A 21,851-nucleotide genomic window follows, 5' to 3' on the forward strand; every position below is an offset into this window, starting at 1 on the left:
GAGCATGAGCTCAGTAGCTGTGGCACACGGACTCAGTTTCTCTGCCGCATGTAGGGTCTTCCTGGACCAGGGATTGAACTCATGCCCTGCACATTGGCAGGGGGATTCTTAACCACTGGACCACCAGGGAGATCCCTAGACATGTTTTACATGACTTACCTTCTCTGCGTCTATGTTAACCTCATCCAAAAGTTGGAAATAATACATACCTCATTGGATTGTTTTATTAAGATTAAATGAATTTCCTATAAAGTTCTTAGAATAGTCCCTAGCACACAGTATGTATTATATAGTGTTTGTTACATATATAGCCAGTCAAGGAAATTGTTTATAATGGGTTAAATGCTTATTGATCTTAAAATGTATTAAACATCTGCTTGGAAATTGAAGGTTATTATTTGATACTTCAGGTATTCCCAGTCCTAGAATTAAATGGTAATGTCTACATGCTAGGATCAAAAAGTAATTCTGAGGAAAATTTATATTTAAAAAGTAAAATGAAGGAATGGGAATAAGTAACTAGTGCCCAGATTGTGAGGGCTTCCCTGGTGGCTCAGATAGTAAAGAATCTGCCTGCAGTGCAGGAGACCTGGGTTCGATCCCTGGGTTGGGAAGATCCCCTGGAGAAGGAAATGGCTACCCACTCCAGTACTCTTGCCTGGAAAATTCCATGGACTGAGGAGCCTGATTGTGAAATCAGATTTTAATGGTCTCTATTTGTACAGACACATTATATTAATACACTTAATTTGCCTGTTGGCCGAAGAGCATAGCGTTCAATCCCATGTAATTTCTCACTGTCTACTACATTTGTATTCATGTGTTCCTTTTATGGTTTTAAGACCAAACATTGCTTGCATTTCAAACTGCAGTCACTGTGCCTATGGTTTCGTCTTAAAAATACTATGAACGTTATGCAAAAAGTGTTGTTTTGTGCTGGAAATTCAAAGAAAATAAATACTATGTTTAGATGGCTGTATTTCTAAATGCTGAATTTGCTTACTCATCTTACTCCATATTTGCCCATTTCCACCTGTTGTCTTTGATATGACATTTTAAATTGATGTAGGAAAGGGAATTAACTCAGAAGTCAGTAGAGTAAGGCTGTGACACATCCATTTATTACATGATGCAAGTGTTTCACTTTGTTCTTTTAGCATCTTTGTTTTCTGTAACAAAGTTTTACTCCTACTGTCTAGAGATTTTACTTTTGCACATATAACATAATCATGAAAGCTCCAATGTGAGCATTTGTGTTTTACTCCATGTGGCAGAGAAGTGTGTGTCTGTGTATGTTCATTTGCACACTTCTGTGTGTGTTGGGAGGAAGCGTGGTCACTTCAGTACTTCCTCAACTCATGACTGAATCTCTTGTTCTAATTCAAGGAAGAAATAAAGAGCTCTTCAAAATTATAATACTGAGTACTTTATTTATCTTTGTGAAAATTAGTCCAGGAAGCAAATTGAAATTATGAGGCTGTCCCAGATAGAGTTACTTTGCTTAACTTAATGTATTTACCCACTGCCTTCTTTGATTTTAACCTTTCTAGGCATTCTCTCTGGGGATGTTTTTTCTTAAGGCTCACAGGGGACTCCACTGAAATCATTTACTAGATGTCGAAGTTCTTCCTACAGTCCCCGCTGCGCTAACTGGATACTGATCTGGGAGCTGTCATGTTTGGAAAATAGCGTGATGCCACGAGTTAATTTCACACCCGTCATGAGATCTTTGCATGAGATCCCAGGGGGCCATTCCGCGTGTCACAGTACTGCAAGCCATTCGTTAGTTGCTTTCAAATCAATGACCCATGGCCAGGAGATCTTGTCGCAACATATGGCAACACCTGTCACCAGGTTTCGTGATTGGCATAAAATTAACCTGTTTTCCTTTTTGATTTGCTGCTTTTTTTTTTAACCATATCTATAAAAAGGATGAGTAGAAATCGCGTTTGAAAGCAATTTTCTGTCACTTCAAGAAGCATAATGGTAGATTTGGGATACTGGACCTGAGGAATGGACCATTTGCTTGCAGAGGTACACACACAGTTACTCAATAAAAGGGGTATTTTACAACGTTATAAATGGCAGTCTGCAAATCTCAGACAGGAAGTAATGTTTTAGTATCTGAACTCTATCAAGGATAGGAACAAAGAAAGAAATGTTAGTTTGAGTCTTGTTAAGGAAGAAAAGGCAGGGTGTTTGGTTTCCAGGTAGAAGTTTGCCTTTGGCCTTTAAATGATTTCAAGCAACTTGGAATTACTCTGATTTCTCTGTGTGTATCTTATGCCCAGATCTTTGTATTCTTAAGGGGACATGCATAAAATAGACCTATACAATAACAACATTCAGCATTATGATGAGTATCTGAGAAAAACAGATTAATGATGTTTGACCTTTCGACCCTTAGCAATTTTCAGTTACTTTTAAGGATGAGGACAGGGAAGAAAATAGCCAATCACTTACCTGTGACTCTGCACTTTAGTGAACAACAACAACAAAAAGATCAACAGATTTCTCAGTGGAGATTATACCTGGCTCCTTTCACCACTCTACTGTTTTTTTTTAAATCTTACATATATTTTGCATACATTTAGCTTCTTAAAATGTTTATTTTCATTGAAGGGGGGCTATTTGCTATAGCTGGTCTGTTTCTTGATTAACTGTGAGTTTTGATATTCAAATACAATAAACAGTCATCTTTTTTCCATTTTTCCCACTCCAGTTGGGGCTGGTTGCTCTAAATTCTGGAGTGATCCATTTTTTTCCTGAAATTTCTTAAATAATCTTCATTACTTAGTGAATTCCCTTTGAAAGTATAAATGTTAGTCCTTGTATGGTTTTGGAAATTGATGGCTGCTGTGCTGAAAGGATGGTGAATTGGGATGATGGAAGGAGTAGGGTGAAGGGCTGAGGTAAAACAATAGAGAAAGAGGAAGACACTGCTAGAGACAAAGAGAGGAGGACAGCAGTTGCGAAAAAGTAGGGGTTGGGGATTTAGGCTGCTTAGACTTGATTAATAGATGCCGTAAAAATGAAATGCTGAGCCAAGGGAAAAAAATTGAACTTGAGGAGTCCCTTGAAAATGTGTTAATGCCTTTACTTGGCAAGCAGGTTTTCTTTTTCCCTACTGAGTATAAAACCATTGCATAAAGAGACGGTGGTTTTGTTTTTTTTTTCCCACATAGTCCAATTTTTTTCTAAACTGCTGATTATGCTCAGGTTGGGATAAAATCATCATTTCCACTAAACAAAAAGAAAAGAGAAATGACAATAGGTCTATACTGGTCTATGCCACACATATGGGTGTATGGAATATCTTCACTAAGTCAGGATTAAGGTAAATTTTTAAAATAGATTTCAAAATGTTACTGGTAGACTAAGATATTTATTTTAGTTTCAGCAACAGTGAAGACAGTTTGTACTTAAAAGAATGGGAGATTTTACAGTGTTGTTTTTTTTTCCAAGAGAATGTTGTATTGACATGGATGGTACATAAAGTGTGTTCTAACAAAATTAATCTAGAAAATTCAAAATCAGTCTTAAGAAAATAATTTGCGGCAAATCATTTTATCATTAATGGCAAACTGGAGAACCTCCAAAATAGATAAGAAATAAAATGTTGATAGTATTTTCATTACTGGTAAAACTGCTTTTGGTATATTTACTGCATGCAAGCAGAATCTGAGATACACAACTTTAATCTGTCAAAATGCAAGCATACAAGAATAGCACAAGAGGCTAGAGTTAGAGGGTAATAAAAACCATCACCTTGACTATAAATGACTGAACTATAACTATAAAGTAGTCTAAACTATGTCTATAAAATAGTCAACTAAATGACTGTTTCTTTGAGGGATCAGTGAAGGATAAAGAAATGAACTACAAGAACTTTCAGGTGCTGGATGGTTAGTTTAACACATACTGTTTTCTCATGGGTTATACATGGTAATCTTTCTTCTCCCTGGCTTTAGTAGTTAACTGTTAGCAAGTGTTGACTTCCCAGGTGGCTCAGTGGTAAAGAATCTGCCTGTCAAGCAGGAGGTGTGGGTTTGATCCCTGCGTCAGGAAGATCCCCTGGAGAAGGAAATGGCACCCCACTCCAGTATTCTTGCCTGGAGAATCCCATGGACAGAGGAACCTAGTGGGCTACAGTCCATGGGGTTGCAAAAGAGTCAGACATGACTTAGCGACTTAACAGTACCAATTAGTTAGTACCCCTCCTCCCCATCCCTCATACATGCATGCACACACATATTTGCAAAGATGCACACATGTACACAGAGATGTATACACACAGAGATTACACAGAGATGTATACACAGAGACGTACACAGATGCGTAGACATATGCACATGCGTACACAGATACACACACTTTGTGTAAAACTGTTGGCCAGTTGAGAATAACACCTTCTCTAACCTAGTGGTTCTCATCTGGAGTGATTTTGCCCATCAGGGAGCATCTGACAATGTCTGGAGAGATGGTTGATTGTCACAATTTGGGAGAAGAGGAAGGGTGTTAGGTCTTGTGGTTTAGATGTCAACGATTCTCCTCAACATCCTAGAATGCACAGGGCATCTTTCCACAGCAGGGAATTATCCATCCAACGTTTCAGTAGTGTTCAGGTTGTAAAAACTTAATTGTTTTGAGTGACTTAGTCTCCTTATTAATTGTTCGGTATTTTGGAGTTAGTCCTTTTAAGACTTCTACTCCCCAAGAAATTGCCAAGGAGCCTGGGAATTTACTTGGCGTTTAAAGGGCTCACACCACAGAGCCCTGAGTACAGTTCCCTGAGCTATACAGAATGTTCTCCTTAGTTGTCTATTTTACATATCGTAGCAGTAGTGTATACATGGCCATTCCAAGCTCCCGATGTGAACCAGTTTCTCAAAATAAATATATGCAACTATATGCTTATATACATATCTTTTTGCTTCTGTTTCTCTGAAAAACTCTTACTGATATACAGGTCTGTTCCATCTTAGAAGAGTGGCCCTGATGTCTTCTGGTTCCTTCCTTGCTTTTACCTGCCCCGTGACTAGTTTTTAATATCTGAATCACACAGTCATGACCAACATTCCAGCATCTTGTAAATTATGAGGCTGGTAAATTGTGATTCTGCTGGTTATTTTGCATTGCGAGGGACCAGAAATCCTCGGTTTTCATTGTCTGCCTTAAGTCTTGTTAAGTGGTGTGTTAGAGAACACTGGGAACAAAAAGTGCCACCAAACTGGGCATGCATGGTAAGACTGAACAATGAGGCCCTCAGTTATTACAGGGTAATTTGGGCACAGGGTGGGATTGGCAGACAAAGATCTGGAAGCATTGGCAGCTGCATTCCACACTGCCTCGTGGCCACTGGGCCAATTTGATTGTTGACCTAGGGTATAAGAATAGATGCAAGGAAACAGGACATGCATTCTTAAGTCTAGATTTTTGAATGGATAGCTTTTTTTGTGGATGGAGGGAATAGTCAGTGAAAATTGTCATTATTATGTGGGAACTAATGGGACTAACCAGCAGAGAGGCTGTCTGGTCCTAATGATTATTAAACCATATCTATTACCTACAAAGCCCTTGATAACAGAAGTCACATGTATGCACAGTCCTAGGTAGGGTCAATGGAAGAACACCAAAAAATGTAAGGGCACAAGATGACATCAGCTCTGCCAACAGCCATATGTGGTGCTGGGCCCCTCTGAGACTTAGCCACCTTATCTATTTAATCATTGGAGCCTGTAGTAGTTAATTTTATGTGACAACTTGGCTAAGCACAGTGCCTAGATATTTGGTCAAACATTATTGTAGGTGTTTCTGTGAAGATATTTTTTTCAGATGTATCATACATGCTCAGTCACTCAATCACATCTGACTCTTTACAACCCTATGGACTGTAACCCACTAGGTGCTCTGTCCATGGGATTTCCCAGACAAGAATACTGGAGTGGGTTGCCATTTTCTTCTCCGGGGATCTTCCCTACACAAGCATCAAACCCACATCTCCTGCATTGCAGGCGGATTCTTTACTCCTGAGCCATCTGGAAGTCTTTTTGGATTAGATTAGCATTTAAATTGGAGACGCTGAGTAAAGTTGATTGGCTTCTGTGATGTGGGTGGGCCTCATACAGTCAGTTGAAGGTTTTTTACAGAATAGAGTCTACCTTACCTAATGCCAAGAAGGAAGTCCACCAGCAAGTCTTCCTGTGGACTAAAAGTGCAACTCTTTTCCTGAGTGTCCAGCCTCTTAGTTTGGTCTGCACGTACTAGACTGAAGAAACCCTGCAACTGTGTGAACCAATTCCTCAAAATAAATTTCTGTATCTACAACTATACACACATATACATATCTTGTTGGTTTTGTTTCTCTGGAAAGGTCTTAGGAATATATAGGTCTATTCCATCTTGCTATAGTGGCTCTGTAGTTTTCTGTTCAGCCATTTCTGTGTCCTCAAACAAAAGCCCATGGAAACTTCTGGGTCTTTAATTTCCTTATTTATCCTCTGCCTAGTTGTTTTATCCATTATTGAAAATGAAGTGTTGAAATTTCCAGCTGTTATTATTGAATTCTCTATTTCTCCCTTCATTTCATCCGTTTTTGATCTTGTATATTTGAGAATGGTTTAAGGTACATTTATGTTCATGATTGTTTTATCTTCTGCTGGGTTGACTTGCTGGCCTTGTGTTAAAAATTTCCCTCTTTCTCTTTAAAGTAACCATGTTTTCCTTAAAGTCTCTTTTGTCTAATGGTAGTATAGCCACCTAAGATCTATTTTGGTTACTTTTTTCAAGGTATTTATTTTTCCTTTTACTTTCAGCCTATAAGCATCTTTGAATCCGAAGTTACGCACTTCTGAACACCATGTAGTTGGAAATTGTTCTTTAAACTCTTTTGCCAGTCTTTGCTTTGAAATTAGTGTTCAATCCATATACATCTAATGTAATTACTGATACAGTAGAATTGACATCTAGCATTTTGCTATTTTTCTACATGTCTATTTTTTTTTGTTTGTTTTTATTCCTCCCTTAGTAACTTCTTCTGTGTTAAACAATTGGCAGTGTACCATTTTACTTCCCTTGTTCTATTTTCTGTATTTTAAATTTTATTTTTTTAGTGGTTGCCTTGAGGATTACAATTAGCATCTGACCTAGAACAACTTACCGGATTAATACTAACTTAATAACAATTAAAGATCCCGATGCATTCCTGTTACTTCTTTCATCTTTTTTTAAAAGTGGTACCATATTTTATTTTTTCTGTTTTTTAATTTTTTATGGAGTATAGTTGCTTTATAACATTGTTAGTTCCTACTATACAGCAAAGTGAATCACCTGCATGTATAGGTATATCCCCTGTTTCTTAGATTTTCTTCCCATAAAGGTCACCACAGAGCACTGACTAGAGTTCATGTGCTGGACGGCAGGTTCCCAGTTCAGCTCACATCAGTGGCTCAGTCGTGGCCGACTCTTTCGACCCCATGGACTGCAGCATGCCAGGCCCCCTGTCCACTACCAACTCCTGGAGTTTACTCAAACTCATGTCCATTGAATCGCTGTTGCCATCCAACCATCTCATCCTCTGTCATCTCCTCCTGCCTTCAGTCTTTCCCAGCATCAGGGTCTTTTCCAATGAGTCAGTTCTTCGCACCAGGTGGCCCAAGGATTGGTGTTTCAGCTTCAGCATCAGTCCTTCCGATGAATATTCAGGACTGATCTCCTTCAGGATGGACTGGTTGGATCTTGCAGTCCAAGGGACTCTCAAGAGTCTTCTCCAACACCACAGTTCAAAAACATCAATTCTTAGGCACTTAGCTTTCTTAATAGTCCAACTCTCACATGCATACATGACTACTGGAAAAACCATAATGATGATTGGACCTTTTGATGATATGGACCTTTGTTGGCAATGTAATGCCTCTGCTTTTTAATATGCTGTCAAGGTTGGTCATAACTTTTCTTCCAAGGAGCAAGTGTCTTTTAATTTCATGGCTGCAGTCACCATCTGCAGTGATTTTGGGCCCCAAAAAATGAAGTCTGTCACTGTTTCCCCATCTATTTGCCATGAAGTGATGGGACTGGATGCCATGATATTAGTTTTCTGAATGTTGAGTTTTAAGCCAACTTTTTCACTCTCCTTTTTCACTTTCATCAAGAGGTTCTTTAGTTCTTCTTCACTTTCTGCCATAAGGGTGGTGTCATCTGCATATCTGAGGTTATTGATATTTCTCTCTGCAAACTTGATTCCAGCTTGTGCTTCATCCAGACCAGCATTTCTCATGATGTACTCTGCATATAAGTTAAATAAACAGGGTGACAATATACGGCCTTGACGTACTTCTTTCCCAATTTGGAACAGGTCTGTTCCATGTCCAGTTCTAACTGTTCCTTCTTGACCTGCATACAGATTTCTCAGGAGGCAGGTCAGGTGGTCTGGCATTCCCATCTCTTTAAGAATTTCCCACAGTTTGTCATTATCCACACAGTCACAGGCTTTGGTGTAATCAATAAAGAAGAAGTAGATGTTTTTTTGGAACTCTCTTCCTTTTTCGAACGGATGTTGGCAACTTGATCTCTGGTTCCTCTGCCTTTTCTAAAACCAGCTTGAACATCTGGAAGTTTATGGTTCACATACTTTTGAAGTCTGGCTTGGAGAATTTTGAGCATTACTTTGCTAGTGTATGAGATGAGTGCAACTGTGCAGTAATTTGAGCATTCTTTGGCACTGCTCTTCTTTGGGATTGGAATGAAAACTGATGTTTTCCAGTTCTGTGGCCACTGCTGAGTTTTCCAAATTTGCTGACTTATGGAGTGCAGCACTTTCACTGCATCATCTTTTAGGATTTGAAATAGCTCAACTGGAATTCCATCACCTCCACTTGCTTTGTTTGTAGTGATGCTCCTAAGGCCCACTTGACTTCACATTCCAGGATGCCTGGCTCTAGGTGAGTGATCACACCATCACGGTTATCTGGGTCATGAAGATCTTTTTTGTGTAATTCTTCCGTGTATTCTTACCACCTCTTTTTAATATCTTCTGCTTCTGATAGGTCCATATCATTTCTATCCTTTATTGTGTCCATCTTTGCATGAAATGTTCCCTTGGTATCTCTCATTTTCTTGAAGAGATCTCTAGGCTTTCCCATTCTATTGTTTTCCTCTCTTTCTTTGCATTGATCGCTGAGAAAGGGTTTCTTATCTCTTCTTGCTATTCCTTGGAACTCTGCATTCAAATGAGTATATCTTTCCTTTTCTCCTTTGCTTTTCACTTCTCTTCTTTTCACAGCTATTTGTAAGGCCTCCTCAGACAATCATTTTGCTTTCTTGTATTTCTTTTTCTTGGGGATGGTCTTGATCCCTGTCTCCTGTACAATGTCACGAACTGCTGTCCATAGTTCTTCAGGCACTCTGTCCATAAGATCTAATCCCTTGAATCTATTTCTCACTTCCACTGTATAATTGTAAGGGATTTGATTTAGGTCTTACCTGAATGGTCTAGTGGTTTTCCCTACTTTCTTCAATTTAAGTCTGAATTTGGCAATAAGGATTTCATGGTCTGAGCCATGGTCAGCTCCCAGTCTTGTTTTTGTTGACTATATAGAGCTTCTCTGACTTTGGCTTCAAAGAATATAATCAATCTGATTTTGGTATTGACCATCTGGTGATGTCCATGTGTAAAGTCTTTTCTTGTGTTGTTGGAAGAGGGTGTTTGCTATGACAAGTGCATACTCTTTGCAAAACTCTATTAGCCTTTGCCCTGCTGCATTCTGTACTCCAAAGCTAAATTTGCCTGTTACTCCAGGTGTTCCTTGACTTCCTACTTTTACATTCAAGTCCCCTATAATGAAAAGGACATCTTTTTTGGGTGTTAGTTCTAGAAGGTCTTTTAGGTCTTCATAGAAGCGTTCAACTTCAGCTTCTTCAGCAGTACTGGTCGGGGCATAGACTTGGATTGTTGTGATATTGAATGGTTTGCCTTGGAAATTAATAGAAATCATTCTGTTGTTTTCGAGATTGCATCCAAGTACTGCATTTCAGACTCTTTTGTCAACTGTGATGGCTACTCCATTTCTTCTAAGGGATTCTTGCCCGCAGTAGTAGAGATATAATGGTCATCTAAGTTAAATTCACCCATTCCAGTCCATTTTAGTTCACTGATTCCTAAAATGTCGACTTTCACTCTTGCAACCTCCAAGAGTTTGACTGCTTCCAATTTGCCTTGATTCATGGACCTAACATTCCAGGTTCCTATGCAATATTGCTCTTTACAGCATCAGACTTTGCTTTTATCACCAGTCACATCCACAACTGGGTGTTGGTTCTCATTAATTATCTATTTTATATGTGGTAGTGATAGTATGTGTATATCAATCCCAATCTCCCAATTTATCCTATCCCCCTTCCACCCCGGTGTCCAAACATTTATTCTCTATTTCTGCTTTTCAAATAAGATCATCTGTATCATTTTCCAAGATTCCACATATGCCATATTTGGTTTTTTTAAATGTTTAATATGCAGTATTTTAAATCTATACTTATTTTTAATATGCAACATTTGTTTTTCTCTTTCTGATTAATTTCACTCTGTATGATAGTCTAGGTCCATCCACATGTCACAAATGACCAATTTTGTTCCTTTTTATAGCTGAGTAATGTTCCATTGTATATGTGTACACATTGTTTTTATCCATTCTTCTGTTGATGGGCATTTAGGTTTCTTCAGTGTCCTGCTCTTGTTAAATAATGCTGCATGGAACATTGCGGTTCATGCGTCCTTTTGATCTATGGTTTTCTCTCGGTTTATGCCCAGTGGTGGGACTGCTGGGTCATAATGGTAGTTCTATTTTAAGTTTTTTAAGTAACCTCCATTCTGTTCTTCAGAATGAAGAACAGTGGCTGTATCAATTTATGTTCCCTCTGACCTTGCAAGAGGGTTCCCTTTCCTCCACACCCTCTCTAGCATTTATTGTTTGTAGATTTTTAATGACGACAATTCTGACAGGTGTAAGGTGATACCTTATTGTGTTTTTTATTTGCATTTCTCTAGCAGTTAATGGTATTGAGCATCTTTTCTTGTGTTTGCTCGCTATCTGTATGTCTTCTTTGGAGAAATACCTATTTAGGTCTTCTGCCCATTTTTTAATTTTTTAAAACATATTTACTTTTGCTTATGCTGCTTCTTTGTTATTGCATGAGCTTTTCTCTAGACGCGGCTAGCAGGGGCTACTCTCTAGTAGTGGTGGGATCTTTGGTATCAATAATTGAACCTGTGTCTGCTGCATTGGCAGGCAGATTCTTTACCACTGAAACACCAATGAATTCCCCTCTTGTTTATTTCTTTGGTATCGGACTGCATGAGATGTTTGCTTATTTTGGAGATTGATCTTTTGTCAGTTGCAAATATTTTCTCTCGTCCTGAAAGTTGTCTTTTCGTCTAGTTTATGGTTTTCTTTGCTGTGAAAAAGCTTTTAAATTTAATTAGATCCCTCTTGTTAATCTTTGTTGTTATTTTCATTACTCTAGAAAGTCGGGTCAAAAAAAATTCTGCTGCAATTTGTCATAGAGAGTTCTACCGATATTTTCCTCTGAGAGTTTTATAGTCTCTGGCGTTACACTCCAGTCTTTAATCCATCTTGAGTTCCTCTTCTCTGTGCTGTTATTGTCATACAAATTACATCTTTATACAGTGTAAGCTCATCGGTACAGTTTTATAATTATTGTTTTATGCCATTATCTTTTCATTAAGAGAAAAAAGTTTACAAAAATACATACAGTGTGTAACATATTTTCTTTACTGGTGTTCTTTATTTCCTTGTGTAAATTCAAGCTAACATCTAGTGTCATTTCACTTCAGTTTGAAGGAGTCAGTATTATTTCTTGTAGGACAGATAAGCTAGCAACAAATCAGTTTTTGTTAACCTGGGAATGTCTTAATTTCTCCTCAGTTTTGCAGAATTGCTTTGAGTGACTTAAACGTTTTGGTTGACCATTAGCACTTTGAATATGTCATCCCCCTGTAAAACATGGAAAACTTCATAAATTTGCATGTTATCTATATACAGGGGCCATGGTAATCTCTGTGTTCTTTTAATTTGTGTGCTTCCAAAGTATACAGTATGGATCCCAGCATACTACAGTGGAAATGAGGGAGACTTGGTGGAAGCTACTTCTGCTCCCTGTTTTCTCATAAATCCTGCCTTTGCTACTTACAGTCTGATCTATGGGCTATGCTATGTAAAAATGTAGGACCTCCAGGGAAATAAAATTTTTATTTTCTGTTCAGGGATCTAAGCACAGTCCCCACTGTTTGAGCCTCTGTTTTCAAAAAGCCTCCACTCACACTCTTCCTAGATTTCAGTTTGATACCTCCTCATATGCAGAGCGATTCTATCTACATAGTTAATGGATTTCTCACTTGTCACAGTGATTCTCACTTTTGGGAAAGAGACACATGTCTTTCATTTGAAGAAGGCATTATTATATTTATTTCATGAGGCACTTAACTAAAATCTGGTAATTTGTTCTCACTTACAGCCAATCTATCCACAAATATCATTACCATTTAAGGCCAAAATGACCATACAGTCTCTCCCCAAATTCATGAGTAGCTTTCTATTCAGTCCAGTATTTTACTGTTAAAAAGAACAAGTTCTGTGGAGATGCAGTAAGACGAAGAACAATAATTTAAATGTCCTGAAATTAGCAATTACATGTGGTTTATTTTACTCCTACATAGAGCATTATGACTGCTATAGTTTGACTTATCTATGCATATATGTTAATAAAGTATCCATTCACCTATCTATACCCCTTCATCCATCCATCTAGTAAGTCAACTATTAATCAATCCACTTGTAATTCATCCATAATATGTCTGTTTGTTCATAGGAATTCAGTTTGATACTAGCATATGGCAGTTATCTAATAAATATGTGTCATGTTGAATCCTTACAAGGAATAGAGAGTAGTGTACAGCATTGTCACTCTTAGCATTTGGGACTGGGCAATTCTTTTCTGTAGGGGTCTATCTCCTGCAATGTTGGATGCTTAGCATCAGCATCCCTGGCCTTCCAGGAGATGCCACTACTACCCTGCCAGTTGTGATAAGTCAAAACACCTTCAGATATTGTGACATGTCCTCCCCCCTCTCCACTCAGGTGAGAACCACTGGTATAAAAGACACTATTTCTTTCATCATAATATACATGTTCTTTAAAATCAGTATTTAACAATGCCTAAAGATGGGGGTCTTCCCTGGTGGCTCAGAGGGTAAGGAATCCACCTGCAATGCAGGAGACTCAGGTTCGATCCCTGGGTCGGGAAGATCTGCTGGAGAAGGGAATGGAAACCCATTCCAGGACTCTTACCTGGAGAATCCCATGGACAGGAGCCTGGTGGGCTACAGTCCATGGGGTTGCCAGGAGTTGGACACAACTGAAGAGATGTAGCACGGGGCAACTAACACACTTAGGGTGAGTCTGGTGCCCTCTAGAGGCCAGGGTGTGAAGGTGGCAAAATGCTTTAAGGATTAAGCCATGGGCTTAGGGAATGTGCATCAAAAAGATGGGATATTTATTTGGATGCATGAATGGATTTCTGTGTTTCTCAGGTTTACATTCTCTCACACATTGGTTCATCCACTCACATATCATTCCACAAGCATTTATTGGTTACCTTTTATGTGCCAAGTACTGGGGATTCATGAGTGAAATATAAGTCTCTGTTCATATGGCACTTGGTAGCTTTGGTTAGAACCAGGAAAAAGAAAAATGTCTAAGCAAAAGGTATTGCTGCTAAGTGTTCTGTGGATCAAAGCAGAAGGTTGTGAGAGAATGATGGGGTTACGTTAGATTAGTGAACTAAGAAGGATTCTGACGTGGCATTTAATGTGAGACCTGAGTAGTACAGGACAGCAAAGCAAAGATGTGAATGAATTATTCATTCATGTTGACTTATTTCTATCCACACAAGGTTTATGTTAGGAGTGTAAAGAGACGATCATTTGCTGGCATGTTGACTTACATATACGTGTGAACAGCACTAGAATGTTTGTATGGAAATTTTTATACACTGTTCCAAATAAATTGAAGTCTGGCTCATTTCTAAATGAAACTGTGTAGCCCTACCAGTGTAAAGATAGTCACTCTCATAGCAATGCCATGAACACTGGACCATTAAAAAGCAAATGGGAGATATTCAGATTTTAAAGCATCCTGTGACAAGAGCTGGAAATTATTCAGAGAACATGATAAATACAGTTTCTGCGTTCATGTTATTGTATATAACTGGGGAGATGGGGGTGACTAGAGAAAACTGCTAAAAGAAAATCCTGGTCTGATAGATTTATAAGAAAGCAGAAAATAATACTTATCTTGAATGGCTTCTAACTTCGTTAGCCCCTCCCTAATTTTTCTTTAAATTTGGCTTGTACTGAGATACCCATTTTAAAATAGGCATAACTGAATAAGTTGATTGTATTTTAGATAATTATGTGTACTTGTGGTAATAGAAAACTGTGGACCTGTATGTGGATCCATTTATAATTCCATTGGTGGAGAAAATGAAATTAAGTCTAAAATATTGTAGAATCTGTTGTCATTCTTTGACCAGTCACAATAATGTAGTCTGATTTTTATGGTCCTATTTCCTGTTTGAAGAAAAATCCTTGATAAATCTTTTAGGGTATACTTGCCTTTTAGAAACAGGTTTGTCTATTGGAAGTAGAAGGTTGTTTGCAGGCATGATTGAAATAATTAGAATAATGAGTTCATTACCACATCTTTACCTTTTATACTAAATGCTAAATCAAGTCAAAACTGCAGCTGCCAAACATCTTGAGGAAATGTGGAATTCTTTGCAAATGACAAGATAGTTCTTATTTGAGGAAGATATGGTTACAGCTGGGTAATTTTGGGCATTTCAGAGAAATCTGAAGTCCCTCCCACTGTTTTCTCTATAAGTATCATTGGCGTGTAAAAGTTGTGTCGCCAGAGACTCCAAAGTCTATTTTTATACTGCAATTAAGTAATTGAGTACAAAATTCAGTATAGTCGGTGGGAACATGACTGGATGAATAAAGGAAAGCGAGAGAGAAGATAATCATTTCAATTCTTCCCTTAATTTTACTTTCTACCCTAGTACTTAAAAATCACAGTCTGACAGGTCCAACTGTGCTTCAGAGTACAACCCGACTCCTCCACAGCTGTGTAATCATAGACAAATTATTTAGACTCTATGCTAGTTTACTGAACTGCAAAATGAAGTTAATAACACTTACCTTCTTGATTTGTGAGGATTAAATGAAGTGTTATACATAATAGCATGCATATAACATAACCAAGACTTAGTAAATAATAGCTTCATTATTAGCAATTTCCTGCAGAAGTGACAACAACAGGAACAACAGAAACCCTGGGATTTTTTCCCCCTTGCTTCTGTGGTCACTGTTAACTATGAACCTGTGTGACTCTGCATTGGCCCTTGAGGTAGGGAAGAAAAGAGGTTGCCGGGAGAGGAAGTGGTGTTTTCAGATTTGTGATGTTTTTTGTTTAGCTTCCCTCATTATGTTTCACTCTGGCAAGTTTTTCTCCTCGCACTTTTATAATTGAACATAATTATAATAATGAGCAACACATGAGCGAAATTCACAATGAACATAATTCATAAAACTCATCACCCTCCTTTTCAGAATTCTGGTTCCAAGATAAATATCCCAAGGGAGAGCTCCTTTAAGCCCCCTAAGATGTCCATGCCCACTCATCTCAGTTATATCACCCAGTTTGTCTCTTGCATGGCACTTACCATGACCATTATTTCCATATATGTTTCTTTTTGCCATCATTAAAATATAAATTCTAATAGATCAGTGATCAAATCTGTCTTGGTTATCATTGTATCTCTGGATGCTAGCTCTGTGCCTAGCACTCATAGACACTCAATATGTTCAGTTCAGGTCAGTCACCCAGTTGTGTCTGACTCTGCGACCCCATGGACTGCAGCACACCAGGCCTCCCTGTCCATCACCAACTCCCGGAGTTTACCCAAACTCATGTCCATTGAGTTGGTGACGCCATCCAACATCTCATCCTCTATTGTCCCCTTCTCCTCCCGCCTTCAATCTTTCCCAGCATCAGGGTCTTTTCAAATGAGTCAGCTCTTTGCATCAGGTGGCCAAATTATTGGAGTTTCAGCTTCAACATCAGTCCTTCCAATGAACACTCAGGACTGATCTTTAGAGTGGACTGGTTGGATCTCCTTGCAGTCCAAGGGACTCTCAAGAGTCTTCTGTTAGGGGTTAAAGATATTTGCTTTTCCTTCAAACCATATTTCCCACTTGGCAGATTTATATCTTGGATTATTTTATTACCTTCTCTTACATAAACTTGAACAGAAATACTTTAAAAAGCATGTGGCTTTGTAATTATTTGTTATAATAAAACTCTGCTTTGGGGAAGAAGAGGGAGACCACTCTGTAATCTATAATCTGTTCTAAAGTTTCTTCTGTAGAGATTATAAGTGCTACTCTCTAATTTGACATAGTTAATCTTTTTGGTAATATTTTCAATGCATGAAACTAATTGGGTTTAATAAGAAATTATTTAATTTACTTACAGCACCCTTTTATTGTGATGTGCCTCCAAATGCCAGATAAATTAAAAAGTTCTGTTCTTGTAGAACAACATGATATCTTGTATTTTACTGATATCATTTATCTAGCTTCATTTTACTTTGACTTAGATTGAATTACCTCTTCTCCAGAGTACAGGATAGAACAAAGCTAAATTAAGGCGACTAAGTCAATATGCTTTGTACAGTTAGTATATTTCCCACCAGAAACTTCATCACTACTTTAAGATTTAACCCTTGTTTTCCATTAGAGGGCGTGGGTTAATCTAGTATCTTGTCTCCCTAACTTAAATTGTATTAAATCCTTTCAAATTTCAGGTGCCAAACACATACCAAGGGTGTCCAAGTTTACACACATACACGATTTATATACAAACATACACAATTTACATACACACATTATCAGTTTACAATATAGCCATAAGGTAATTAGCAATTGGTTATGGTTTACTGCTAATGAGGTCAAGGTTACAGATTTAGTGTTCCTCTGAGTCTATTTTTTTGGCCTAGTTCCATTGCCACAGATTTTACCCTGACCCCTGGGCTGCTGATTCACAAAAGCTGTTTGTCACCAGAGGGGACCATGTCGGAGATGTGAGCCATTTCCTGCCCACCCTCCACCTCGACTGGTCAAGGCTCTCACCATTTTCCCGACAAATGGCATGTGGGCGCCAGGCAGTGGGGGAAGGAGGGGGTTGTCTTCCATCTTTGCATTTTCTATGTGTCAGGTTTTGTTCATAGGGATGTCCCTTTAAGTTTTTTTTTTTTTTTTTAATCAACAGGACCATGAATACCATCTTTATATGGAGAAGACAGGTTATTAAAAAGAGCTGGGGATAAGCTCAATTGTGAAAGAGAGAGGCATTTCCCTATTCCCTATTTCATTTCCCTGTTCCATTCTTTTGACTACCTTTAATCAATTTCTTTTTCGTTGTGACACAGATCAAATGATACTGAAGTGCAATCTAGGGGAAATATGTGAACTGAAAGTCTAGAATTCAGGTCTCTCTCTCTCTCTCTATATATATATATATATACACACACACACACACACACACATATATACACACACACACATATATACACACACACACACGTGTGCAGGCATCATTTATTTTGCATTAATTTTGTGGTCTGAGACATTTTTTTCATTTAAGGAGTTTTGTAAAACGTGTGTTTATGTGATACTTTGGAGGTTAAAAATTCACTGCTGCAAAGTTCATTTCTTTTTACCTAAAGATACGAAAACTTGGTATAGTTAGTACCATGAATGAAATCATGGAAAATAGGTTACTTGGTCCTTGGATTTTTTTGGTTTAATCTTTCATTATAGATTAGGATTATTCTGAAACTAAATCAAATATGAGAGATGGTATAAAAATCTAACTAAAACAGTAACATTTACAACTGATTTTAATTATTTAAGGTAGTTACATTCTATAAAGTTGCCACAAATACTGAGTGAATATGAACCATTGTTCCTAAGGGGAACCACAGGGTTAGGTTTTTTAGAGCTTCTGATTACAAAATTTTCATTAACTAATCAATGCATAACTTTGCTGTATGTATGTTTCTGTTCAAAGACCTTGTTGTTGTTCAGTCACTAAATCATGTCCGACTCTTTGTGACCCCATAGCCTGCAGCACGCTAGGCTCTCCTGTCCTTGACTGTCTCCCGGAGTCTGCTCAGATTCATGTCCATTGAGTTCGTGATGCTATATGACCATTTCATCCTCCCCCACCCACCCCCTTCTCCTTTTGCCCTCAATCTTTCCCAGCATCAGGGTTTTTTCCAATGAGCTGGTCTTCAAATCAGGTGGCCAGAGTATTGGAGCTTCAGCATCAGTCCTTCCAATGAATATTCAGGTTTGATTTCCTTTAGGATTGACTAGTTTGATCTCCTTGCTCCTTGGATCTCCTGTCCAAGGGACTCTCAGGAGTCTTCTCAAGAACCACAATTCAGAAGCATCAGTTCTTTGGCACTCAGCCTTCTTTATGGTCCAAGGCTCACATTTATACATGACCACTGGAAAAATCATAGCTTTGACTACAAGCAGTTTTGTCAGCAAAGTGATGCTCTGCTTTTTAATATGCTGCGTAGGTTTGTCATAGCTTTCCTTCCAAGGAGCAAGCATTTTTTAATTTCATGGCTACACTCGCTGTCTGCAGTGATTTTGGAGCCCAAGAAAATAAGATCTTTCACTGTTTCCATTGTTTCCCCATCTATTTGCCAGTAAGTGATGGGACCGGGTGCCATGATCTTAATTTTTTTGAATGAATATTTTAAACCAAATTTTTCACTCTCTTCTTTCACCATCATCAAGAAGCTCTATAGTTCCTCTTCACTTTCTGCATATCTGAGGTTGTTGATATTTCTCCCAGCAATCTTGATTCCAGCTTGTGATTCACTGAGCTTGGCATTTTGCATGATGTACTCTGCATGTAAATTAAATAAGCAGGGTGACAATATACAACCTTGATGTACTCCTTTCCCAATTTTGAGCCAGTCATTTGTTCAACGTCTGGCTCTAATTGTTGCTTCTTAACTTCTCATACAATTTTCTCAGGAGGCAGGTAAGGTGGTCTGGTATTCGCATCTCTTTAAGAATTTTCCACAGTTTGTTTTGGTCCACATAGTGAAAGACTTTAGCACAGTCAATGAAGCAGCAGTAGATGTTTTTCTGTAATTCCCTTGCTATTTCTTAGAATATACAGTTTATTTATTAACATTGATCTCAGGTCAACATCACTGTAACTTATTCCTAAATGAAACTTACCTAATACATCTGTTTTCCCTGAAAAGCTTATCACAGCCTTTTTGAATTTAGGATTGGTAGACAGTACACTTACAAATACATACTCGGACACTTCAGCTATGTCTGAGTCTTTGTGATCCTCTGGACTGTAGCCCTCCAGACTCCTCTGTCCATAGGATTCTCTAGGCAAGGATACTGGAATGGGTTGGCATTTCCTCCACCAGGGGATCTTCTCGACCCAGGGAGTGAACTGGAGTCTCCTATACCACCTGGATTGCAGGTGGATTCGTTACCACCAGTCCACTTGGGAAGCCCCACGCTTTTAAATAGTGAACCATTTTATATAGTGAAAGCATGAAAATGAGGTAGTTCCCTAGTGGTCCAGTGGTTAGGACTCTGCTTTCACTGCCGAGGACACGAGTTCAGTCCTTAGTTGGAAAACTAAGATCCAGCAAGCAAGCTGCATGGCACAACAACAACAACAAAAAAGGCCAAAAACAAAAGGTATAAAAATAGGAAAAACTAAATAGACTGTGGAAAGGACACTCCAGTATGAAAACTGCAACAAGAAGGCAGAGCAACTCATTCAAGGCAGCTAGAAACAAGTGTATCAAGCAACTCCAGTCTTTTCATGCTTTGTATATGTTTGTGAATGACTGCAAAAGTACTGTGTTGATTTGAGGGCTACAGATAAATTTTAGTAAGTATGTTAATTTGCAGATAGAGTCTGCCAATAATGGGGGCCACCTGCATATGCTTGTTAGGTTAGAAAAGGAAAAAATTAGTTCCCTTAGTCATTTAATGAGCCCCTGAAATACTTTGGTTTAGTATTTCCGTCTCTTGGTTCTTTTTTTGCTTAATTGAGTGACAAATTCTAACTCGCCATCCTTGATAAGAGAATTTTGGAAGGAGCCATGTGTTCATCACTTTTTCCTTCCCAACACATAGCCCTATTTCTGGAGTATGCTGTGCTATGCTTAGTCATTCAGTTGTGTCCAACTCTTTGCAACCCCATGGACTGTAGCCCACCAGGCTCCCCTGTCCATGGGGATTCTCCACACAAGAATACTGGAGTGGGTTGCCATGCCCTCCTCCAGAGGATCTTCCCAAACCAGGGATCAAACCCAAGTCTCTCGCATTGTAGGCAGATTCTTTACCGTCTGAGCCACCAGAGAAGCCCAAGAATACTGGAGTGGGTAGCTATCCCTTCTCCAGAGGATCTTCCCAACCCAGGAATTGAATCCAGGTCTCCTGAATTAACAGGCAGATTCTTTACCAGCTGAGCTAGCAGGGAAGCCCAAAAGTTGGCTTAAAACTCAACATTCAAAAAAGAGAGATTATGATATCTGGTCCCATCAATTCAGGGCAAATAGATGGGGAAACAATGGAAACAGTGACAGACTTTATTTTCCTGGGCTCTGAAATCACTGCAGATGGTGACTGCAACCATGAAATTAAAAGAGGTTTGCTCCTTGAAAGAAAAGCTATGACCAACCTAGACAGCATATTAAAAAGCAAAGACATAACTTTGCTGACAGAGGTCCATATAGTCAAAGCAATGGTTTTTCCAGTAGTCATGTATGGATGCAAGAGTTGGACCATAAAGAAGGCTGAGCGATAAAGAATTGATGTTTTCAAACTGTGGTGTTGGAAAAGACTCTTGAGAGTCCTTTGGACTGCAAGGAGATCGAATGAGTCCATCCTAAAGGAAATCAACAGTGAATATTCACTGGAAGGACTGATGCTGAAACTCCAGAACTTTGGCGACCTGACGCGAAGAGCTGACTCATTGGAAAGGACCCTGATGCTGGGAAAGATTGAAGGCAGGAGGAGAAGGGGACGACAGAGGATGAGATGGTTGGATGGCATCACCGGCTCAATGGACTTGAGTTTGAGCAAGCTCTGGGAGACGGTGAAGGAAGGACAGGGATGCCTGGCGTGCTGCAGTCCATGGGGTCACAAAGAGTCAGACATGACTGAGCGACTGAACAAAAACAAATCCCCTGAAAATGTAAATGTAAACTTATAATGGTGTCATACACATCAGCCTAATTCTGCTTCTCTGGTTTTTTAAAATATATTCTGCCTGCATCTCTTTATTTTTGAGCTCCTTACAAATTGAACAAATAAGCTGTGTAATTTTCTTCATGCTGAATTTGGTTTCATTTTTTTATTTTCTTCCTCAGAGGAAATTAAATATTCTTGCATTGGAAAGATGGCCCTATCGCTCTGGCCGTCCACTTGGCTTTCTTATAACTGTATTTAAGGCCACTGATACAAACTTATAGAATATGTAATTGGTTTACTTATGCTGTCAAGTAAGACATTTTTTGAATATTGATATTTTCAATTAATCATTCTTCTGCAAATTGGAGATTTTTAAAGGACACCTCTTGTTTCTTTTTTGAAATGATGACTGCTTTGTATTTGCATTGGCTGCCTCAGAAGGGTTTGACCAATGCTTTTTCAAAATGAT

The 21,851-nt window shown here is 38.6% G+C and overlaps 1 protein-coding gene and 1 non-coding gene across 12 annotated transcripts in view; one reads left to right on the forward strand and one right to left on the reverse strand.

Moving 5' to 3' along the window:
* CHL1 (cell adhesion molecule L1 like) overlaps positions 1 to 21,851 on the forward strand; it is a 223,156-nt gene that overhangs the window by 79,166 nt on the left and 122,139 nt on the right. The window lies entirely within an intron of this gene.
* LOC122425217 lies at positions 12,012 to 12,114 on the reverse strand. Its single transcript, XR_006264763.1, has one exon. It is a non-coding gene; the product is annotated as a U6 spliceosomal RNA (small nuclear RNA).

The sequence above is a fragment of the Cervus canadensis genome, chromosome 22 (genome assembly GCF_019320065.1).
Source record: "Cervus canadensis isolate Bull #8, Minnesota chromosome 22, ASM1932006v1, whole genome shotgun sequence".
In the NCBI taxonomy this organism is placed as follows: domain Eukaryota; kingdom Metazoa; phylum Chordata; class Mammalia; order Artiodactyla; family Cervidae; genus Cervus; species Cervus canadensis.